The 24729-nt window shown below is 44.2% G+C and overlaps 1 long non-coding RNA gene across 1 annotated transcript in view; it reads left to right on the top strand.

Annotated features, from left to right (window-relative positions):
- Window positions 1–14637, top strand: part of LOC310842175 — a 71395-nt gene extending 56758 nt beyond the window's left edge. The window contains exon 3 of the long non-coding RNA XR_014562964.1: window positions 14171–14637. This is a non-coding gene — a long non-coding RNA (uncharacterized lncRNA). The remainder of the gene's footprint in view (window positions 1–14170) is intronic.
- The last annotated feature ends 10092 nt before the right edge of the window (window positions 14638–24729 follow it).

The following is a 24729-nucleotide window of genomic DNA, read 5'->3' as shown; positions in this document are numbered from 1 at the left end:
CAATTTCTAATTTTCCCATTTTAGGTTCAGTTCACATGACCACAATATTTTTTAAGTCCTTGTGAAAATTCATCAGCACTTTACTGCAAATTTCTCCTACCATACACATTTTCCCCCTGTGCAATTCTGCCTAATATTCACATTTTTGCAAAGCATATTTTTTTCTCTTTAGAGTCACACTTTCCGTAATATCATGCATTTTGGATGTTATTTCCACTGACACTGTATATGCTAATTTGGATGCTCACTTTACCTTCGTATATGCACTTTTCTTATGCATGATTTGCAAGGCAAAAACCCCAGAGATGCGTGGATTTCAGAGAATGGGTTCATTTCATTTCACATATTGTTTCAGAAGATGCAGATCAAGTACATTCGTCTTTAAATATAAACTGAATTGAATCCCTCCCCCATCCTCCAAGAAGGACATCCACTGCAAGAGGAACATACAGAAACAGGTCGTCATGAGCAGAATCCTTTTCACTTAGGAATCAACATCAGGTTATCAAAATAATGGGGAGGTCTAAGTGAGTATCATGGAATTCATTTTTATTCACATTTCTCCTTGTACTCCCCCCCCCCATAAAGCTTTCTTTTATGGTCTTGTCACAAATGAAAAAGGGTGGGTTGGAGTTTGATAGTTTATTGCAACCCCTGCCATTTGTTTCCACGAATGTTTACATGCAAAAAAAGCAGGCGTTCTGCGGGAGATTTAGACTCCCTAGCAAAACCCTTTTCACCCCTGTAAAAACTTTAGATTTGGTCTGAATCTGGCTTCAGTCCCAGAACTTGTCATAACTTAACTTTATTATAAATCTGGAGTTCTGCTAGAATGCAGTTCACTCTACAACAACCGGTCCATGCCCTTAAAATAAGATCAAGAGCACATTTCTTTGGTTCATATTTTGGACACTGTTGGGATTTTGAGAGAATTTTTATTAGAAAACAGAATTATCTTGGTTTGGGGAGAGATAGCCATCAGCGACCGCAAGAAAACAAATGGTGTGCATCTGAAATATGTAAAATGATACGTCCTACTATTTAGAAGAGACCAAGGATGACTAATCATGTAAACAATGGTTTTCATACCACCCCACAAGAATTCTTTGGGTTAAGGAGAAAGTGCAAGCAGACTTTGGCACAGAAGAACCTGGGGATCAATCATAAAGGGGTCAAAGGGGAACAAGGAGGATCTTCAGCAGCTCTTTTTTTTTAAAAAAGAATCAGTTTAACACATCTTCTGTGTGTTGGAATGTAAGATAAAAACATAAGAACTAGCGGGATAGGGCCAATAGCCCATCTAATCCAGCATATTGTTAGAAATGGGAGGGACAGACTTGACACTGGGATGCTATATTTGGCAGGAACACTGTGGTTTTTGTAACATCAGAACCCATCCTGAATTGCTGTCCTGATCCTAGATGAAGCCGTTCAATGAGAACTGGCATCAAAACAGACTTGGGAAACCCTGTGGTTGTCCAAAGGTTACCAGACTACAGCTCCCATCATTAATGTGCATTTGCTATGCTGGCTAGAGCTGATAGGAGTTGGAGTCCAACAGGTCCCTGCCCCCTGCACCAAAGGGAACGTTACTCAAGAGCTAGCAATGATAAGTGTCATTCTAGTAGTTTCTCTTTTGATTTAGCTGGGGAGGAACCTTACTGCACAACTTGGAAAGCTATTCCAGTAAGAACAACTTGGACTTCAGTTGGGGAAACACTCTCCTCTCTCTCTCTCTCTCTCTCTCTCTCTCTCTCTCTCTCTCTCTCTCTCTGTGTGTGTGTGTGTGTTTCAGTTACAGATAGGTAGCCGTGTTGGTCTGCCATAGTCAAGTCAAAACAAAAAAAATTCCTTCCAGTAGCACCTTAAAGACCAACTAAGTTAGTTCTTGGTATGAGCTTTTGTGTGTATCTGAAGAAGTGTGCATGCACACAAAAGCTCATACCAAGAACTAACTTAGTTGGTCTTTAAGGTGTTACTGGAAGGATTTTTTTTTGTTTTCTCTCTCTCTCTGTGTGTGTGTGTCTGTGTGTGTGTGAGAGAGAGAGAGATGGACTGGCTGGATGCAATGGTGGGGGGCACCAGCTGGGGAACCCCCAAGGGAGGAAGGTTCAGAGCCAGGAGATTGGTGGTGGGATGATCGGTGGTGGTCAGAAGCAGAGAGCAGACTGTAGGGAGAAGGACTGTGGGGACTGAAGAAGCAACAGGGTTTAGTGAGCAGGAAGAGGCTGTGGCAGAGGACAGTCCAGGCTTAGAGGCAGAAGAGGAGGGGGGCCAGGAGACAGAGATGGGCAGGCTGCTGAAGCATCCAGGGAGTCTCCCCTTCCTCCTGATCTGCTAGACATGCAGAATAACTGGTAGAGGAGCCTTAGAGAGCAGTGGGAAGGTGGGGACCTTCAGTTCTTATGACCTCTTCATTGGGGCAATATCTACTGGGAGGTGTTGTTGTGATCACTAGGCCTGCACTCTTTTAGTTTCTTTGAATAAAGAGTTAACTTCATTGTCATTGGTGCTTTTATCACTGACTCCGGCTCCTGACAAGATCTCCCTCCACACATAGCACAGCAAATGGACTTCAGAAGGGCTCACTGATTGGTGGTTACAGCAAGACCTTTCAGAAGCACACTCCCAGCACCAATCAGCTGACTGGTCCTGACAGCAGCCCGTTTGAACTTTAACAGGTGGGTGGGGCTGTCTGCCTGCCAGTCAGCTTTTTGCTATTATGACATGTGATCGACATGTGTGGCCCTGTCTACCTGTCAACCTGGCCATGGAATGAATAGGGATTAAGGCTCCTTCAAGTGCATGCATATTGAGAAAAGTATTGTTTTATACCTAAATAAACTCATAGCAGTCCATTTGACTAATATCAGAAAGGAAAATACCCATCTCAGTTTGTGAAAATAACTTCATGCATCTCTTATAAAGTGCTTCGACAGTTCTTTAGAAGTGGAAATCCAACCAGGGTGACTGGATTTCAGTCCAGATCTTCTGCTGGGATTTTTGATCATATTTCACTTCAAATCACCCTTCCCTTCAGCTTCTGTTCCACAAACCAGATTTCTTTTTGTAGCCTTATGAACTTACATCTGACGTGTGTCTTTCTGCTGACGCCCTCAATATTAAGCAGGGAGCTGGGATATTAAACGCACCCCACGATGATATAAGCCATGCTTTTTGGATTGGTTAATTAATGCGCCACACACATCCCCTGAAGGAAAATTTACAGGGTCATGTTTTTGCTGCCTCAGCAACCTGGGATGTTTCAGCTACTAACCAGTTTCAGATGCTCTGTGCCTTTCAAGAAAGAATAGCCATCTTGCTCTCGGGGCAAGGGAAGGGGGAGGAAGAAAGTAATGTCTCTGCGAAGGGTTTGTGTTTTTTACCAGCTGCTTTGTGTTGGGTTAATGGATGGCTGGAGTGAAGGATTATATCCTCTGAATTCTTCTAAAGTGGCAAAATATTTATTCTGAAGCTGAGATAGCTGACTTGAATGTGACTTTGGGGCTCCATCATTTTTATTGAACTGTTGATTGACTCGACTTGATTTAACCTCAAAATAGCTGTTCTGGCTTAGAACCACCGAGTTAGAGGTTTGTATGTATGTACACAACCTGCCGGGCCTCCCAGGAGTTGACATAAGTCATATTTTAAATATTTGTAAATGGGACGACTTAGCTGGAGGGATGAAATCCGAGTCTCCAGCCAAACAGAAGGTCTGCTTAATGCAACAAAGAGCAAATGCCACAAAACAGGGAAGAGTTTGTAAAAAGGGAGGCGTATATATGTGAATGAAACTGCTTAATGTTTAAGTAGTGTGGGTTTTTAAAAACATAAAGCCACATTCCTTTCCTAAGGCAATAAAGCACTAAACCTTTACATTTTCTGAGGATGGAAAAAAAGAGAAGAATAACTAAGATAGAAAGATAAAGCAGTAGAAACTAAGTTAGATCTTATTTACCCAAGAAATGGAAATGAAATTCCTTCAGACAATTTACTTACACTCCAGAAGGAACAATGGCATCTTTCGTAATATGCTTCCCTTGCATGCCTGCTTCTCATTTTTGAATGAATCATGTGAAATTCTAATGGTGGTAGAGGTCTTCTATTAGACACGACATAGAATGCCCCCCTTTAACAGCATAGTATCTAATAGAATTTCAAATTTAGCAGAAGACACTGATTTATTCAACGCATGAGTTTCTTGGCTCCAAGTCACTTGCAACATTCGCAAACCTAAATCACGGCATGAAATTAGAGAGAAAAAATAAATAAAGACATACAGTAATCTATGAAACAAATAACAGCAATAATTTCAGCAGCAAAACACACTGCTGTCTTCCATCTGCCTTGAGAGACAATGGAGTGCAGCTCTGGGGGTGAAGGCAAACCACTATGTTAGCAGCACTGAAGTGACCTTCCCAGGGCAGAAACCTGGGCAGTGTGTATGGAGATCCTAGGCTGCCTAGACAACAATACCCCCCTCTCAGCCTCACTGATGTGGTCCAATGGAAAGCAGTAAAAGTAAAAGGTAAAGGACCCCTGGACGGCTAAGTCCAGTCAAAGGTGACTATGGGGTTGCTGCGCTCATCTCACTTTCAGGCCAAGGGAGCCAGACAGCTTTCCTGTTTATGCAGCCAGCATGACTAAACCGCTTCTGGCATAACGGAATACTGTGACAGAAGCCAGAGCACATGGAAATGCCATTTACCTTCCCGCCGCAGCGGTGCCTGTTTATCTACTTGCACTGGTGTGCTTTTGAACTACTAGGTTGGCAAGAGCCTCAAAAACTCCCTCACAGGGGCACCCAGAAAAGGACTTCAAATGAAGACTGAATGGTTTGAGTAGGTTCATATCGATGTTTCGACAGACCTAGGCCACATCCTCACTAGGGCACTACAGACCTAGGCCACTACACAGTTGTGACTTCCACCAGAGAATTCTGGCAGCTATTGCCCATTAAGGGTGTCAAGGTTTAGGAAAGCCCAATTCCCCTCACAGAACTACAATTCCCAGAGTAGTTAAACAATGAATCCCTCTTGCCTAGGGAACCCTGGGAATTGTAGTTGTATGAGGGGAATAGGGGTCTCTTGACAATTCTCAGCACCTGTAACAAACTGCAGTTCCCTGGATTACTTGGAGGAAGCCATGGCTGTGGTATCATAATGCTTTAAATATATAGCACAGATGTGGCTCTAATGAAAGTGAGCTGTATACTAGCATGCTTGAGAAAACATAAATGAAGGCTGAGACACACGGCAAGCTAATCTCTATCCTGATCTTTGCTTTGCCAGGCAAATGTGTCTTGAATTTAGCATGCTGTGAAATGTCTAGAGAGCACAGTTGGATAGGCAGTATAAAAACATGACTAATAAATAACAAGAAATAAATTTACTTTGGAACTTGGGGTGTGACCCGGTAATAGTTCCTTTCATTTTTCAACACTTCTGTGTTGCTTCTCATGAGAAAACCCACAACAACTCTTGAAACATTGCATGCAGAGAGAAAGTTTATGATGCATAAGGCCAATTAAAACAGCAAAAAAAGGTATTGACCTGTATTTGAGGGTAGGAGGAAACAATAGGAAGAGGCTACAGTTGTTCCATCCAACCAACTGAACTTGCTTCTCGTCCATGCTTCCATGTAAATCTTCAGGGTTATTGATATCTTGAACACAACCTGAACAACGATGATGAAATGCTTATCTGGTGAAGAAGGACGGATCATGAATGGTTGAATCCTATTGAAGAGAAGGTATGGGAAAAGTGCAAAAGAAAATGAAAGCCACCACAGGAAATCCAGGAGAAATGGCAGGAACGTTCTCCATGCCATGACCCTGATCCTTACAGGAGAGTGCATTTCCCCCATGTAATTGGTCCACTGAGTACCCCACTATTACCAGTTTCGTTTTATCTGGATTTCGGGCCAGTTTTTTTCCCCATGCTAACAACCAATATACACTGCCTTATACTGGATCAGAACATTTATCAATTTAGTTCAGTGCTATCTGTCCACAGCAACTCCGCACACATCTTTGGCTGTGGGCTTTCCCAACTTTTTCTGTGATTTGAACACGAGCTGAAACCGAGACCTTTGGAGAAGTATAGGGAGAGCCAGTGTGGTGGAGTGGTGGACTATGATATGGGCAATCAGGGTTCAAATTCCCTTTCAGGCATGAGGCTCACAAGGTGACCTTGGGCCCGTTACTGCTTCTTAGCCTAACCTGCTTCAGGGGGTTATTGTGGGGATCAAATGAGGGAGGGGGGGGAACCATGTACACCTCTTGGAGCGCCTTGGAGAAAAGGTGGATAAAAATGCAATAAATCAATAAAATTATAAACTTACTACAGGGATATGGAGACTTTGTCCAACTTTGCATTAGTATACCACCCTGTGAATACTTACTGCAGAGATAGCTCTGTTCAGGATTTTTCTTCCTTGATTTCAAGGACGTTTCAAATGTATTAATGGCTTGATTTTGCTAACTGGTGAAAAATCTCACCCAGCAATAATGTGCGTCAGCAGTTTTCGAAGCACAGATGGCCATTTATGTAACTCTGTTTGCAGTTGTGGCTGTGTTCCACGGCAACAGGGAAATGGAATACATCTGCACGCTACGAAGAAAATAGATGTACACAAACTGCATGCTTAAATGATTGCGAGGCAGGATTGTGATCAGCCATGAACTCTATGAACAGGAAGACTGGCCTGGCCTCATCCATGAGCTGAAAAAAAGGAGAGGTCCAATTATGACCCACACGGCTTCATTGAATGGAAGTTTGTTTGTGTATAACCTTCCTTCCTCAAGAGTTTCCTCTGAGAGGAAATGGCGTCACTATGGGGCTCAATTGTTGTACATTCCTCTCTGAAAATAAAATGCCATCCACAAATACAGCTTAATTGAAAGCGAGCAAAGGGAACTCAGGTTGCCAAGAGCCCTGTGCTTTAATGAGGGGTCTTCTTCATGGGGAGGCATCAAAGGTCAGGGGCAGAGCATGCGCTTTGCTCTAGAAGGTTCCAGCTCTGACCCCCAATGTCTCCATTTGAAAGCAGCAGCCAAGAGATGGGAATTCCCTCTCCCTGAGACCCTGGAGTGCTGCTGCCAGAGAAGACAGTACTGGGCTGGGATCTGCTCTTGGGGCACTGGCTGCCATTTTTTTTACCTCCAAAATGGGCAAATCTGTACATTTTGGTTTCTCTCACTTTCTCATTATTCCAGTCTTAACTTTAGTCCTCCATATATGCTTGTTTCTTGTTTTTTTTAAAAGTCCTCATGAAAATTCATCCAGATTTCAGTGCGAATTTCTCATAGTGTACATAATTTTGTTATGCCGTATCAGACACATTTCTGCAAAACCATTTCCCCGAATGTAATGCATTTTTTGGACGCATGACTTGGCCAGAGAACAGCATCACAGCATTAAGAAAAGCGCACATTTTGAAGGGTTGCTGTGTTTCTTCTGCTCAATTATTGTTTTAAAAAGGGTGAATTTTGTAGGGTTGCTTTTTGATGCAAACTGAACCAAATCTTTGCCCTACCCCCAAAGGACTCAGCCACGGTCAACCAGACTGGGGATGAGGTGGGTAATGACAGTATAGCCACTATGGCTGTGCACCAGCTCCAGCCAAATCCCGAACCGAATTGGGGCAATTAGAGTAAACCTGGGATTTAGTCATAGTAGGTTGAGGCAGCCTTGGGCCGGACTGGGTCAACCCAGAGTGAACTGGGACTGCCCAAAGTGGGAGAGGGTGGCCTGGGAACAAGGAGAAGGAGGCCATGGTGCATCTTCTCCAACATTCTCCTGCTTGGCTGCATGTTTAATCAAACACTGTTCAAGGCCCCAAAGTTGGTTTGGACCGCATATCCAAGTCATTCACGAATCGTCCTTGGTTAAAAAAGGGTTATCCCAATTGGATTATGTATATGTGTACAGTCCTGGTAGTCATCATGCTTTTGGGCTGGCCACCATGTTTCCTCCCAAAATTGCCCAGAATGACACTGCGTCTGGGTCATTTGGAGGAGGAGAGAAATGGCTTATATACCACAGTCAAAGTTTTGAGTCTTTGAGGTGCCACAAGACACTCTATTGAGTTTGCTTGACTTGGCTGCTTCTCCTCTGGAAAGAATCGATAGTTTGCCGTCAAACAATTCAAAAACCTCTCCCATGTCATATTTGATTGCACTTGACAGTTGGCATAAAGTATTTCTCTTAAAACATTACAGTATTTGGTATATTTACAGTTTCAATTAGAATTTTGAGTTAACATTTTATGGGAATTCTTATCTGACGCTTGCCAAAAATAAATTTAATTTTAAAAATAAAACACTTAAGAAATATCAACAGGTCTCGGGTGTCCAAACTCGGAATTAAGCATTGCATATTCAAAAATGTGAATTCAAAAATGGAAGGACAAAATTAGTAGACTTTCAGGATAATTGGTTTCAGCTCTAGACCTGTCCCTACCATGTTGCCCGCAGAACTATGAGTTTGTGGATTATTATCTTGCTGAGCTAAGCATTAAAGACCGGGCAGCCTGCTGCATGAGCTTGCTTTCTCCAATATTTCCCATTGTGATTACTCAATTCAGCATTTCTTTTGGCTAGGAAATGAGTGCAGCATTTTCCTTTTGTTATCCACCGTGTGTGTGTGTGTGTGTGTGTGTGTGTGTGTGTGTGTGTGTAAAAGACAGAGAAGGGGAGAAGGAGAAAGAGGGTTCTTTAAGGGGAAAATTTCCACCTCTCGTTTTCTTGCTATGTACCCGGGTCATTAGGCAAACTGCACCACATCTGAAAGAACACCGCTTTTGAGCCCGGAATTCCCACTATCAGAATCGTTCCTCTGTGTTAAGCAACAAAAGCCATGGCATTGTCTCAGTGTTAAGCGGGTGTTAAAATGTGCATATCTTACTGGGCTCATTGTATAGGAGGTCCCATTCAGGGCAGGCCATTTCTGATCCACTGGCTGCTGTGAGCTCTCGAATCTAAGACGCACACAGTTGCTTCTGATCATATTAGCTACAGTTGTCCTTGATTAATTTGCTTCGTGAAAGAGCAACCACCAAAGGACCCTCTGACTACAAAATTTAAAAGAGCCACCTTTGAGTTATCAGGGATTTAATATGAATTCAATGGAACATTATCTTCCACCCACCCACCCACTTGCAAGATGGCTGGGAATGAAAAATAAAATATATATAATACAGGAGTCCCCCCACTTATGCAGGGGTTATGTTCTGGGGCCCGACGAACATAAGTGAAATTGTGTAAAGCCGGGAGCACCCTCTAAACACCCTTTAAAGGCCCTGCCTGCCGCTCTCTTGTCAATCCATACCAAAAATACTGTATCCAAAAATATCCACAACCAGATTGAAGCTCTGGGGTCAGCTGGAGGCTGCGCAGGAAAGCAGTTGTTGCTCTACTACCCCGTGTGTCAGCTGTAAGGCAGGGAGGCTGAGCAGCGTAAACAAAGCTCCACTGTGCCTCTGGTCTCTTTGGAGCCCCCTCTACCCTCACTGATGTCCTTTTTGGGCTCTGGGGAGGGTCTGCCCTCCTCCACTTCCCTCTTCCATTGAACTTCCATCTCCAGGGCCTGCCTCTGTGACATCACCTGTTGCCTCCACCTGTGACATCGCCAGGGGCCTCCTCTAGGTCTCAGGTTTGGGCCTTGAAACCTCAGGGTCTCGAATGTTTCTGACCTGGCAAACCTAGTCCATTGTGTGGGCAGCTTGCAACTCTCCATGCACAAAAAGAGGCTCCACGTAAGGAGGATGTTGAGACCTTTACCCCAACGTCACCTTTTCTTGCAGGCTCTCAGTTTGGCACACCTTGTGCCAGCTGTACTAAAATGCAGCTATCTATTATGCAAAGCAAACAGCTGCACAGGGGGTGGGGACCTTACAGTGTTTTACCTCTTTGCGGTCCTGTTCCAGATCGCTTGCTCAAACATTGCATACCGATTTCCCACAGGCATCTGATCGGCAACTGTGAGAACAGGATGATGGACTAGATGGGTCATTGGCCTGACCAGGCAGGCTCTCCAGCCCTCTCATAAAATATCAAAAGCATAAAACTGGTATATATCAAATATCTCAATTGCTTTTCAAATTCATGATCGTCATTTCCTTATCCAACATGAATTTTTAAGCTTAGTGATGTGGGCTACAACTTACAACCACAGTTACCACTGAAATTCTTGGCCTGAAAGATCATGCCTGCAGTTGTGCTTGGTGACTGGAACGGAAGCTTCCAGATCCATTTTAAAATATGTTAGGCCTGGTCTATGGCACCAGCCAAGAAAGTTTCCCCCTCTCCCTCTAGGCCCGTCTACACTTGATCATTGAGCAGCACAGGGTCACTGAGCAGCTCTGCTGAGGTAAATTTGGCTTCTTCTATCAACCTCCCTGCCCCACAAAAGCAGTTCCTCATCATCAAGATAATAGCTCTTCCTGCCTGTCATGATTGAGATCCAGAAAGTCTGCGTCTTAGGCGCATCTTTTAATGTGGGTTGTTCCCCATGAGCCCTGAGCCAATCTGTCTCTATTTCAGCAAAATCAACCCGCTACTCTTCCACATGACTTCATAGTTTTATAACATTTTTAATATGGGGGTTACGCTTGCCAGCGACGTGCCAAATGTGGGTGGAAATGAGATGGATCTCGATTTGGGCAGCTCTATTTTGACAGGTAGAGATCAAGGATTTTCGCTGCTATAATAACCAATCACCCCTTTCGTTTTTCTTCTGGTTTTCCTTTCCTGACATCTGAGATCTGCAGCTGACTTCAGGGTAATCTTACTCCTCACTTTCAGCTGAGCAATTTTAGAGAGAAGTGCTGTAAGGCTCACAGATTTACTCAAATCTACTTGTGTTCCCAAGCCGGGAGGCCTGTGGTAAAAATCTCTCACTGAAGATGGTACCAATTTGAAATCTGCAACTTATAGGCCCATGGGTCCGATTTGGTGTCTCCATTCTCCAAACCACAGACACTTGCCCTACACCTGATATCATATAGGGGGTAAAGATGTGGCTGCTCACGAAGCCCATTCCTCCAGAAAGCACGACTGAAACACACACACACACACACACACACACACACACACACACACACTGTCCATCATCTGATGTGCAAGGAGTTCAATCCTGCTTGGTCACTATCTTCCCCAGTGCTGACCACCCACCTGCCACTCCCCCCTGCTATGAAAGGTCATGCTGAGTCTCTCCAGAGCCCCACACCTAACAATGGCTCCCTCATAGAATGCCTATATCCCCAGTCCTTCCAGACTGAGTGAAGGATTGTGGGTGTGGTGGCTGTTCTTCCTACTATTAAACTTCAAGCAGCCTTTGTCAACAAAGTGGCAACAGTGAAGGCCCTCTTTGAGGCTACCTCTCCCAGGATTCCTTGCAATGTGAGTGACCAGTCACCACTGGATAGCCTTGTGGCAGTGCTGCTGCCTGCTCTGCGACAGTGACAAAGTAGCAGTGGCACTCCTAGTCCTAAATGACATGTGGTTGGTGGACAGGTGGGCCAGGGGGAGGGTGCGCCAATCCATGTCTCACTGTGGCTAATGGGTGGGCTGGCTCTGCCCCACCCCCATTTCTTCATCCTCCAACCAGGCAAGGAAGAGGCATTTGCAGAGTGCAAGGACCACATTCCAACCAGGTCTTGAGGAAGGGGTGGAGCTGTCATGGAATTCTACTCAATATTGATCCAGAGTAGATCCCAATGTATAGTTAACAGAGTAAAAACTTAAACATGTTGCAGGATTCCCCCAAAACAGACCAGAGGAAATTAATATTTTATCCAGCAGAGCTTTACTGCTACTGAAAGCAAATGAGCATAATTTTCACAAATCCAATACATTCAGGATTGGCACTGTCCATAAGAAATCCAGTTGCAGCAGACTTAACTGAAACTTACAATAACTTATAATAAGTCTAAACCCCCAGCCAGATGGGCAGGGTATAAATTGTTGTTGTTGTTGTTGTTGTTGTTGTTGTTGTTGTTGTTGTTGTTGTTACAACACTATATACAGAACACCACACCAGAAGGACAGAAGACAGAAAGAAAGTGAAACCCAGGCTCCTTCTGGCCATACTATTATAGTCAGCATGAACTTGACAGAAAGAGATAACAGAACTAGTTTAAGCCAGCTGTACTCAGATTCTCTGAAGGAATAATCCAAACATCATGAACATTCTGCTTGTTTCTTTCATGCAGAGAAGCTTCCAGAACCCTCTTGAATTAATCAGAATAGAAAAGATCTCTACATATCCGATCAATACTTTCTGTACTAAGAAATGCAAACTGACAGGAGCAGGGCTGGTGAGGGGTGTGGCCTGGAGTGAGGGGGTGTGGCTTAGGGAGAAGCCTCCGGAGTGGACAGTGAGATCTGGAGGATTGTGTTTGGCCTCCTTGCCTGAGGTACCCCACCTGTACCTCAGGACATGTCCACAAATTATCCATTTTAAAGACATTGTTGAGTAGTGTCCCTAATAGGAGAATAAAAAAGGGAAGGGAAAGCTGGAATTCCCGTGTCAGCATTTGAGAGCCAGCTTGGTATAGTGGTTAAAGTGTCAGACTAGGACCTGGGAGACCAGGGTTTAAAGCTCGCTGGGTGATCTTGAGCCAGTCTTTGCCTTTTAGTCTAACCTACTTCACAGGGTTGTTGTGGGAGTAAAATGGAGAGTTGGGGAAAGCCATGTATGTCTCCTTGGAGGAAAGGCAGGACAAATCAAACAAACAAATAATATAATAGAAGAGCAAAGTCTTTTACATCAGTACTGTGATCCTGTGAGCTTTGACCCACATGTGGGCTGTTGAAATTATAATGGTCAGTGACACAAAAATGTTTTCCACCTTTGGTCCTCTCTCTCTCTCTCTCTCTCTCTCTCTCTCTCTCTCTCTCTCTGTGTGTGTGTGTGTGTTGTGTGTTGTGTGTGAAACAGAATTTTCTGCTCCACTCGGAAGAGGAAACCTTCCAGGAAGAAAAGCAAAAACAACAACAACCCCACTTGCTCCTTAGCAAATGGTAGAATTGAAGGAGAGAAGGTGGTAGGAAGTATAATAGGCTGTGGCGCTTCTTAAATCGCAAAGCGTCATGAGAAGAAAGGGCTGGGTGGGAGAGGGTTGCTATAGTGAGTGCAACCAGAGGGCCTTAATGTGTGTGCTCACTGAAAGACTGGCTGTTCCAGCTCAGTGAAGCAAGATGGACCCATGCAGCTCTCTGGGAACGGCTCACAGAAACGCCGGCCTCCAGTAGGGAAGCAGAAGTCTGAGGCTGTGCTGTTGTGAGGGATGGGTGGATCGGCCCGTTTTGGCTCCTCTCCGTTTCTCGTTTCCCCAGTTTTATTCGGTACTTCACAACAGTTTGCAAATATGTACACATCTTTTAATATGTGATTTTGCCTACTATATTTTCACAAACCACAGAGGATAAGGCTACTAGCCGTGACTGTTCTGCTCTGCCTCCATAGTTGGAGGAAGTAATGCTTTTAAATACTAAATGTTGTAAATCTCAGGAGGGGAGGGTGTGTTTGTGCTCTGGTGCTGCTTGCAGGCTTCCCAGGGGCATCTGGTTGGCAACTGTGAGAGCAGGATGCTGCACTCAATGGGCTATTGGCCTGATCCAGTAGGCTCTTCATATCTTTTATGCAATTAAGTTTAACTCAGAATAGACCTATTAAAATTAATGGACTGCAGTTAGCCATGGCTATTAATTTAAATGGGTCTACTCTGAGTAGGACCAGCATTAGGTTCAACCCCAATTCTCTCTAATATAATGCATCACATATGCTATTTTTCCAAATATTTGCAGTTTAATGCACATTTTACCCTAGAATATGCATTTTTGTATGCGGCAATTGGCTGGAGAACTGTGCTGCAAATTTTGGAGGTGTGCAAATTTCAAAGTACGGATGTGTTTCAGTTCACAAATTGATTCAGAAATTGATTGCATAAGTTTGCCTTTAAGTGCAGAACGAGCCATGTTTCTTGCCCCAACCCTAGTTGTTTCTCTCTTCATGTACCCACTCCAACCCACCCACCCCCTGATTAAATTGAATAATCTTTCATGGTACAAAAGACATTACAGTCATACAAATGAGGTTTAAATAAAACTGGAGAGGAAGATTTCAGGGTATCCATTTCGATTTCTACCTTTTCTTTCTGGCAGATGACCTGACTCTGAAATCAGAAGTGAAGCTGGACCGCTGAAAAGGAGATGGATATTCCCCCTCTTGAGAAGCTTGGCATGGGGAAGGGAGGAGGGAGGAAAACATGCATCAATATGCTACCAGTCCCTGAATCAAAAGTGCATCTGCTGATTTGTCAAAGCAACCTGACACAAAACCGCACCGAATTGCAGAGCTGGGAGAGAAAAGCCTGATGAAAAATTCTGTCCCTCATAGTGCCACCAAACATTAACGTCGCCTTTCTTCACCATGTCTTTTGATGTTTAAGGTATTTTTTGTGGGACCTGCCTCTTCTGTATTGTTCTGGGCTGTTCTTCGCAGTTGTTTGACTTGTTTTCCTAATTATATGAGCTCCTCATGCACTCTTAACTTATATACCTGTGGAGTGGAAATTGACAGCTGGACAATGAAAGTGGATTCTGTGAGAGCTTATGGTGGCAAAGGGACTCAAGCCACATTCACCCCATGCATTTAAACACTATGTAAACATAAAGGGACCCCTGACCATTAGGTCCAGTCGTGGCTGACTCTGGGGTTGCGGCACTCATCTCGATTTATTGGCCGAGGGAGCCAGTGTACAGCTTCTGGGTCATGTGGCCAGCATGACTAAGCCACTTCTGGCGAACCAGAGCAGCACACGGAAATACTGTTTACCTTCCCGCTGGAGCGGTACCTATTTATCTACTTGCACTTTGACGTGCTTTTGAACTGCTAGGTTGGCAGGAGCAGGGACCGAACAATGGGAGCTCACCCTGTCGTGGGGATTCGAACAACTGACCTTCTGATTGGCAAGTCCTAGGCTCTGTGGTTTAAGCCACAGCACCATCCAAGTAGCCTATAGTCTAGAAGATTGTATTAGAAAGGTTTCATTCTCTTCTGGCATTGCTGAATTGCTTTGCCAAAACATAGGCCAGCGAGGGAGGAAGAGTATTCCCCCCCCATGCAACCTTCCTTCACTGCCTTTCCTTCTAAAGAGTGGGTGGCATGCAACTCAGCTTTACTCAAAGTAGTCCTATCAAAATTAATGGGTCTGACGTAGGGCTGGATCCAACTACGTTGTTGACCAAGCTGAACAAAATCTGCTTGTACAATGGAACTTCCCCCCCTGTGCTCCTCCTATATCTGCCCCGGAGGGTTGGGGGAACCACTGGAATAGGTTTGGGGGCACATGGGGGTGGGGAGAATAGGGGGGAAAGACCTGTTGTTCGAAAGGACCTTATTTTGCTCAACACACCCCACTTAACATGTCGTTGAATTCCACCATCAGTCATGTTCATTTTAATCGGTCTACTCTTGAGTAAAACTTGGTTGACAACCACCCAGAGATTTCCAATAGCCCACTGGGAAGGAGATGGAGAGAGATGGTTGCTTACGGAAAAGCCAAATCGAAACCTCAAGTTGTTTAGCTTGGGACTTCCACTTCTCATATAGAACGAGCTTTGATTTTGAAGTTGAAGGAGAGGTTCAATTTCACACACCAGGCACTGCATTAAAAAAAGAGAGTAAAGACCCTGCTAATATGTTTTTCTCATTCTGGTTCTGTAGGCTAATTCCTTTTAACTTATCCCAAGAGAGCCCCGTGAAACGGCTGCAGGATCTGCAAATGGCCAAAAGGCTTTTTATACAAGCTTTTCTTTTCCCTCTGAAGTTGGGATAACTTCCTTTTTTTGCTATTGTTAAATGATAATGAGCAATAAAAGGGGTCCCCCCCACCTCCCCCAACAGACAAGCCCCAAGGCTGCGGCACATTACATGCGCATTTTTATTGGCCTGACGCTGCTAAATGGAGTCATTCTTCCAATGTAAACTGAAGTCTGCTGCCTTTGATGTAGGCAATGGCATATCTCCCTCAGATGTTTAGACTTGGATTAGAGCTGCATACAATATTCAGGAATGAGTTCTGGCAAAGCAGACAGGACGGCATATTAGGGATCTGATGAAAGGTTCCATCTGATCATTGCATCACCCGCAGAGCCTGCGAGTAATATCCTCGACAGACGCCAGTATTCTTCACTGGAAATGCCTGCATGACATACCTTCGTATTGGGATTAGAAAGGCATTACGCGCCTTTCATGGGAGGCAATGAAAACCAGGTTCCATGGACACGATCCAGGCCAAGTTCCCAATGTTTAAACCCCATTGATTGCAATGTGAGAGACTTCGAAGGTTTGCTTTGCTTTCAGGATGTACCTCAACAGAATTTGTAAATGCTTGATTTTGGCTGAATCATATTCATTCCATTTCCTATGTCTGCATGAAAATCTTAGGTAAAGGTAAAGGGACCCCTGACCATTAGGTCCAGTCGTGACCGACTGTGGGGTTGTGGTGCTCGTCTCGCTTTATTGGCCGAGGGAGCCGGCGTACAGCTTCTGGGTCATGTGGCCAGCATGACTAAGCCACTTCTGGCAAACCAGAACGAAAATGCCATTTACCTTCCCACTGGAGCGGTACCTATTTATCTACTTGCACATTGATGTGCTTTCAAATCTTACCTCAGACAATTCTTGCTCAGGTGGTAAATTAAGGCTACAGTTCTATTCACATTTACTGGGGGGTAAATCCAGTCAAACTCAATGAGACCTAGGCTTGAGTCAGCAAACATTGGTAAGCATTCTTACAAATACTTCATTCTTTCGCTGCACCCTATTCCAAGAGCAGCAGAGGCTACATCCTCAGGAAGTTGAACCCAGATGCTATGACCCACTTTGGTGTTGGTGGGGATGTCATCTAGTGTCTGAAAAGGCATGCCATATTTACAGTGTTTTTTTTTCTGGGGGGACACAGGGGGACGCGTACCCCTAAACATTTTGTGAATCTTAGTTTGGCCTCATTGAGTGGCAGTATTTCAATATGAGTAGGAAAATGACAGTACCCCTAAACATTTTTTAAGAAAAAAAGTACTACATATTTAAGATCATGCCAGGTAACAGGAGGCAAAATTTGCGACCATCTAACTTTACCTTTACCTTTCATCATTGCAACTAAATAGCCAGACTTCTAGGAAGTACAGTTCACATTAAAAATGGCTGTTCTCCACACTAAATTGACAATTAAACATGCACACATGATTTTAAAGAGTGCTTTGGAAAAACTTTTTTTTATTGTTAGCATCTTTCTCAAAAGTGTCCTTTTATGAACAGCTGAGCGTGAACACAGATGTAGCATTTCAAGTTGTTGCACAATATGAAAGTGTTGCTGTTGTTTTAGGGTAAGCCGTTAAAAAATGTTCTACAGATTTGCATTTTTAAACAACAACAACACAGTTGTTCAGTATTGATCCAGGGATTAATTAGAATGTTTCCTGGGATCCATGATAGAATCTTCCAAAATAATGCTCTTATTCTAAAAGCAGGGAATATATATATATATATATATATATATATATATATATATATGGAGAGGCTAGCCTTCTATATGCTGAAGCACCCTCTATTCCAAATCGCTCCTCTTGGGGCTGTAAGAGGCATAGGGGGAAACCAGAGACACTCACATTCATTCATTCATTCATTTCTTTGTTTGTTTCTTATATCAAACATTTTTGGCCCCTTCTTTATCCCCGAGAAGCATGCATATCTGTTTTTTAAAAAGAGGAAGACAGTTATCTGTCCCCAGGCTTACATTCTAAAAGACATGACACGAAAGGAAAAAGGGAGGAAGAGGGAGGAGAACAACAAACAAACAAACAAACAAACAAACAAACTCAGGCACTAGTTCTTAAAGTTACATTTACCTCACAGCAGCCATCTCTGATGGAAACAGTCCAGGTAGCCTGATGGGAATGGCTGCCATTTAGGTGAGACTCGGGAGATGGCCAAAGGCAACTGCCTTCTCAGCAGAAACAGTGAAGTAGTCCTCCTTCCATTTTCTCTACCTCTGCTTTGCAGCCAGATGGAACAGGTCATATATGGGCAGGTCCTCATCCACCTTTGTTAGCAATCCAAATCGGTGGCTGATTTGAGAGGAAGAAAAGTATATTGGGAAATTCAGTCATCGTTCACCCATATATGACAAGCAGTTTAGACCTCAGTTTGGACTGAGCGGAAATGGCCATAGTGGGTGTCCATTGACTACAGTAGCCTCCCTCAATCTGTTGCCTTCCAGGAGATGGTAGACTACAACTTCCATCAGCCCCTTCCTGGATGGCCAATGGTTAACAAGGACTGATGGGAGCTGTAGTCCAACACCTTGTGCAGAGCACCAGGTTGGGAAAGGCTGGATTTGAGCCTATGACATCAGTGACTCACCTCAATCTCTGATCCTTCAGCACTATTTCTTTTGCAAACATTTTTTATTTTTGGTGTTTGGGGGGAATAATGCTTGTGAAATCTGTTGCACGACAAGTGAACTGCCATATTACAAACAAAAATGTGATGCTTTAATAAAAGAAAGGTTTTATTCCAATGTCAAATGAAGAAATCAGGCAGAAGGCCCACTATGTGTTAGAAAACCAGGTTTCATAATGTACAGGTTACCTAATGTACGGTGAGGATCGCTGAATTTCATTTTAATTTTTGAAAGGCATTTAATCCGTATGAAACATCTCATTCTGCTCACAGATACGACAGCAGCAGCAGGAAGCAAGGGCAAAGTTGCCGGATGAAGCTTTTATTTCTCAGAGTTTTTCATAATATGCAAAGGGCAACTTTATGAGGTAAAGGTAAAGGTAAAGGTACCCCTGCCCGTACGGGCCAGTCTTGCCAGACTCTGGGGTTGTGCGCCCATCTCACTCAAGAGGCCAGGGGCCAGCGCTGTCCGGAGACACTTCCGGGTCACGTGGCCAGCGTGACATCGCTGCTCTGGCGAGCCAGAGCCGCACACGGAAACGCCGTTTACCTTCCCGCTGGTAAGCGGTCCCTATTTATCTACTTGCACCCGGAGGTGCTTTCGAACTGCTAGGTTGGCAGGCGCTGGGACCGAGCAGCGGGAGCGCACCCCGCCGCAGGGATTCGAACCGCCGACCTTTCGATCGGCAAGTCCTAGGCGCTGAGGCTTTAACCCACAGCGCCACCTGCGTCATGTAGTAATAACCAAAAATGGAGATGGCAGGGAGAGCAAACAATCTTTCTCTCTCTTCCTCTCCTCCCCTTGCCAATAATCTCTTTTCTGTTCCTTAGCTCTGAGAGCTTTTGACTCGAATATTAAAGATTCCAGCTTTAAGGCTCCTGGAGTGAAACTCTCTGGCAAAATGCCAGCCCCTCTGACTGAGCCCCAGAAACTCTCCAAGAAACTTCACAAAGAATAAGAAAGAAACTGAATACAGGCTGGAATGAGAAATCAGATATTCTCTCCCTCCTTCCCTCCTCCCACTCTCTTTTTTAAATTGATGCTCAGATCTGTGAAAAGTGGCCCAGCCTTTGAATGGTAAAGCAATTCACAAACACTAGGAGAGGTTGTTTTGCTCCCCAGAACTGAACTGACAAGAAGTTCTTTGAGTGAGACCAAGGTTAACCCAAGCTTTTCAACAATGCAAAACATGGATTCCTCAAGTCAGCTTCATGGGAAGGTATTATTCAGCTGTCAAAACCTGTTTTGAGCTTAGAAAGAATGGTAAGGCAAGATTTTTTTGGGTGGGGGGGGGGCGGAGGGAGGGATAAAGACATTAAGTAGACCTGGCAGATCTTTCCACCCTCCCAAATAACTATTTGATACAACAGCATTCGTAGAGAAAAGATTTCTTAATATATGATGAATTTCCCTCACAGGAGAAGAAAAGGCACATCATATGATAAGCACTAGCCTTGGAAAGAGCATTAGGCTGTCATTAAGTGATATATACGTTCTCTTTTTAAATACTCGAGTGAAACTCCTAGCTCACATTCTGTTCCTTGCCCATGTGTATGAAGCACATCAAAGAAACAATGCAAATATTTGCCATGTCATGTCTATTCATGGGGCATCACAGTCATCCCTAATTAATGGCATTCTCAGTATCTTTCAGTTGAAAGTAGCACAGCCATTTTGTATTCGGCCATGACATTTTTTTTTTGCTTCATCCTTATCCTGCACTTTCTCAGAGGACCTCAAGACTCTATACAGTCATACCTCATGTTACGTCCGCTTCATGTTACGTTCTTTCAGGTTACGTCCTGCGGCGACCCAGAAGGATTTACCAGAAAGGGTTACTTCCGGGTTTTGCCGCTTGCGCATGCGCAGACACACAAAATGATGTCACGTGCATGTGCAGAAGCGGCGAATTGCAACCCGCACATGTGCAGACGTGCCACTGCGGGTTGCGTTCTTTTCATGTTGCGAACGGGTCTCTGGAACAGATCCCATTTGAAACCAGAGGTACCACTGTACTTGGCTTCACACTTTTTATTCTCACAACAACCCTGTGAGGTAGGTTTGGCTGAGAACCAGTGACTGGGGAAAGGTCACTTGGTGAGCTTCACAGGTGAACAGGCTCCCCTGGTCCTGGAGTGTTTCAAGATAGGGGCTTAATTTTTCACAAATGGATCACTGGCAAGAAGGCTTTTTAAAAAAAAAAAAAAAAAAACTTATTGGATTTTCCTTAAAAAGGGGGCCTGTGGAAATAGTAAAAATCTTGGAGGGTTGGATTTAGGTTTGATGAGGCCCTAAGCTACTGAAAATAATGGGGCCCTTTATATGTCCAGCTGTCCTTTGTCAACAACAAATTGTCACTGTTTTTTGTGTCGAATACATGCTATATGGTAATTTATGGACCTAATAGGCATGTAAAGCCATTTGCACATAACAAAATACAGTGGTGCCCTGCAAGACGAATGCCTCGCAAGACGAAAAACTCACTAGACGAAAGAGTTTTCCGTTTTTGAGGCGCTTTGCAAGATGAATTTCCCTATGGGCTTGCTTCGCAAGACGAAAGCGTCTTGCGAGTTCTTTCCCTTCCCCCCCTTTTTCTAAGCCGCTAAGCCACTAATAGCCGCTAAGCTGCTAAGCCGCTAATAGCCGCTAAGCCGCTAATAGCGCTAATCCGCTAAGGCGCTAATGGCCGTGCTTCGCAAGACGAAAAAACCGTTAGACGAAGAGACTCGCAGAACGAATTATTTTCGTCTTGCGAGACACCACTGTATGTGTTTTATCAAAGTAATTGTTGAACTGAAATACAATTAAGAAGTATATTAATACAGTGGTACCTCAGGTTGATTCGTTCTGGAGGTTTGTTCTTAACCTGAAACTGTTCTTAATCTGAACCACCACTTTAGCTAATGGGGCCTCCCACTGCCACTGCGCCGCCGGAGCACGATTTCTGTTCTCATCCTGAAGCAAAGTTCTTAACCCGAGGTAATATTTCTGGGTTAGCGGAGTCTGTAACCTGAAGCGTATGTAACCAGAGGTACCACTGTAGTGAAATACAATTAAGAAGAAGTATATTTTTTGGAGGCCCCCAAGAGAGTGGAGCCCTAAGCTATAGCTTGTTTAGCTTATATGTAAATCCGGCAGTGAGCATATAACACAAAACACTGATTTAACAATAAGCACCTATCTGGAAGTTCTCATCATCCAATAATAAATTATTCTTAAAAATAAAATTTAAAAATGAACCCAGACATTCAGGCTCTTCCAATCAGCTGTGAAAGCTGGTTCTTTGTGAGCAGATCATCACATAATATTTCTGCTGCAGCAGAATCTTTTGCTTGCTGCAATCCAGACTTGGCTCCAGACTCTGGTTCCAGCTCAAGTCCCCCACTTCAATTCTTGCAAGAGACATCTAAGTCCCTGGAATGACCATAGGTGAACTGCAACAGTTGAATCAATTGAAGGAAAGGCACTGACAGACCAAATACAGCCCATATTCTGCTTGGTTCTTAAGAAGTTGCTTGACACTTGTGGACTCTTCTAATATGAACTGACATATCCATTCCTTTTTTACACAGCAAAGTACAGACTTTGACTCTCTAGCCTGAGTCAAAGCAAAGGAATCCATAATATATCAGCTAACAGATCCAAGATCCAATCAAGTATATCTCCCTTGGTCAGGTGTGAACTCCATTCTTCTGATTTAGCCAAACATGAAAGAATAAAAAGGAATATTCACATAATATGTCAGCTTCCGATTTGTCTGTCCTTTTCCAGTTTGTAACCGAAAATACATGGCTGGAAAAAATGAATGCAGATATCCACTGTTTGTTTTGTGTAGTCAGATTTTGCCGTAAAGCCATGAATAATGACCTCGGAGTCAAATGTCAACTTTTGGCAGGGAAATGTAAGCCTCATTTAGATCTGGCGTGGATTACAAATGTTAGATTTGTTTCAGTCAGAGTTTTATTGAAAATTTCAGGAATCTTTCTCTATGTGCACGTAGGCGTCTTTAGATTTAGGCTCCTTTTGAAATCTGTAATCATTGCAGGTTTACGAGACTATGAAGTTAAACAGAAGAATTAAGGAAATACGGGTTTCTTGGCATACCATTTCGGTACTGCTTACCTTTATTGTTAGTTTGTAATTCTACCAGCTAATTACTCCAGATTAAGTCCACTGAAAGTGATGAAACTATTATGAAATGAGAATTTTGAAAGTAGCAGTGAGCATTCTTAAGGCAGTGGGCCAAGCGAAGCTGGAGGAGACTCCAAAGTTGACTGGAGCAACAGCACTGTGGAAATTGGTGCTTAATACTCCTGCTGCTCAATGAGCCCCATCCAAGTTCCTTCCAAGTTATTGTTGCCCCAGAGGGGACTCTACCTCCCCCCCCATCTTTTATAGATATCAATGAAGATGCACTTCTTCTGGCAGGCTTTTCACAGAGCAATAGAGTTGGAAGGGACCCCAAAGATCATTTAGTCCAACAGCTTGCAATGCAGGAATCTGTGATGCCCTGGGACTTGGGCTCGGACTCGGAGCCAGAGGAGTCTCAGTCCACACCGGATCCTTTGCCTCAGGTGGCATCTGAACCTAGTCTGGGGCCTGATTCTGAAGGGCCCCGGTCTGCACAGGATCCCCTGTAACAAGCACCAGCTGGGACGAGTCAGGGACCTGAGCCTGCCCTGGCTCCAGATGTGGGGATTACCTTGTTGCCTTCAGCTGGGCCGTCATTTACAGCTGCTCCACTACCAGTTGGGTCAGGAGAGGCTGAGACGGCCTCTGGGTCTAGTAACCCAACGACGTCTCCCGAGCTTCAGAGGCTAAGGTCTGAGAGAAGGAGAGACCTGAGTACTCGAAGGAGGAGTGCTCGCGAGACAGGGAGGTGAGTCACTGGGGGATCAGGACCGGCTGTTACCCCGGTTATGGGAGCAATGTTGCTGTTTGCCAGAACCTGCCTGTGATCCTGTGCCTGACCTTACCTGGTTTCCCACCTCGTGTCCTGCCTTGGCCCTGTTGGACTGACTCCCTGCAGAACCCTTGGATTTGGGGCCAGACCTGGACCGTGTTACTTGGGTTACCCCCGAGCCCAGCACAGAATCACAGCTAAGGAATTCCTGACACATGGCCATGCAACCTCTGTTTAAAAACCTCCAAGGAAGGAGAGTCTACAACTTCCCGAGCTAGTCCATTCCACTGGCAAACAGCTGTCACAACCAGAAAGCTCCTAATTTTTAGGTGGAATCGCATTTGTTGTAATTTGACTCCATCAGTTCGGGTCCTACTCTCTGGAGCAGGAGAAAAGAAGCTTGTACCATCTTCCATGTAACAGTCCTTGAGATATTTGAAGATGGCTATGGTATCTCCTCTCAGCCTTCTCTTATCCAGGCTAAACATACCCAGGTCCTTCAACTGTTTCTCATAGGGCTTGGTTTCTAGACCCTTGATCATCTTGGTCGCCCTCCTCTGCAGACGTTACAGCTTGTCAATTTCCATCTTAAATTGTGGCACCCAGAATTGGACATAGTATTCCAGATGTGGTCAGACCGAAGCAGAATAGAGCAGGACTATTACTTCCTTCAACCTGTATTTCTGTTGATGCAGCCTAGAATTTTGGATGAGACTAAGGAAATCAGCCCTGAGTGCTCACTGGAAAAACAGATTGTGAAGCTGAGGCTCCAATACTTTCACCACCGCATGAGAAGAGAAGACTCCCTGGAAAAGATCCTGATGTTGGGAAAGATGGAGGGCACAAGGAGAAGAGGACGACAGAGGACAAGATGGTTGGACAGTGTTCTCGAAGCTACCAGCATGAGTTTGACCAAACTGCGGGAGGCAGTGGAAGACAGGAGTGCCCGGCGTGCTCTGGTCCATGGGGTCACGAAGAGTCGGACATGACTAAACAACAACAACAACAACATGAATAATTTGACGCTGATGCTTACATTGGATTGTATTTATGTGCCTTTTGGTATTTTATCAATATTATGCTATGTATGCAAATTATTGCTATGTTTATTACGTTGCTATGCTGCTAGCTGCCCTGTGGCCTCTTGATGGAGGTCATAGACATTTCTTAAAGGAGGATTTCCTCTCATGGGGCTAATAGCAGCAGGAATTTTTGGGGTGCTGGCTGGCATAACTTTACAGCGAGTTCCAGGTAAGAATGTACAAAGCCACACCCTTAGATCAGGAAAAATATTAATTGGAAGGGGTTAAGCTTAGCTCACTTGCCACAGTTCCAGTCAGAGCCAGAGTCTT

Source organism: Podarcis gaigeae, assembly GCF_964106915.1.
Source record: "Podarcis gaigeae genome assembly, chromosome: 3".
NCBI lineage: Eukaryota > Metazoa > Chordata > Lepidosauria > Squamata > Lacertidae > Podarcis > Podarcis gaigeae.
The sequence above is the reverse complement of the archived record's forward strand: the minus strand, read 5'-3'. Positions and strand labels throughout refer to the sequence as shown.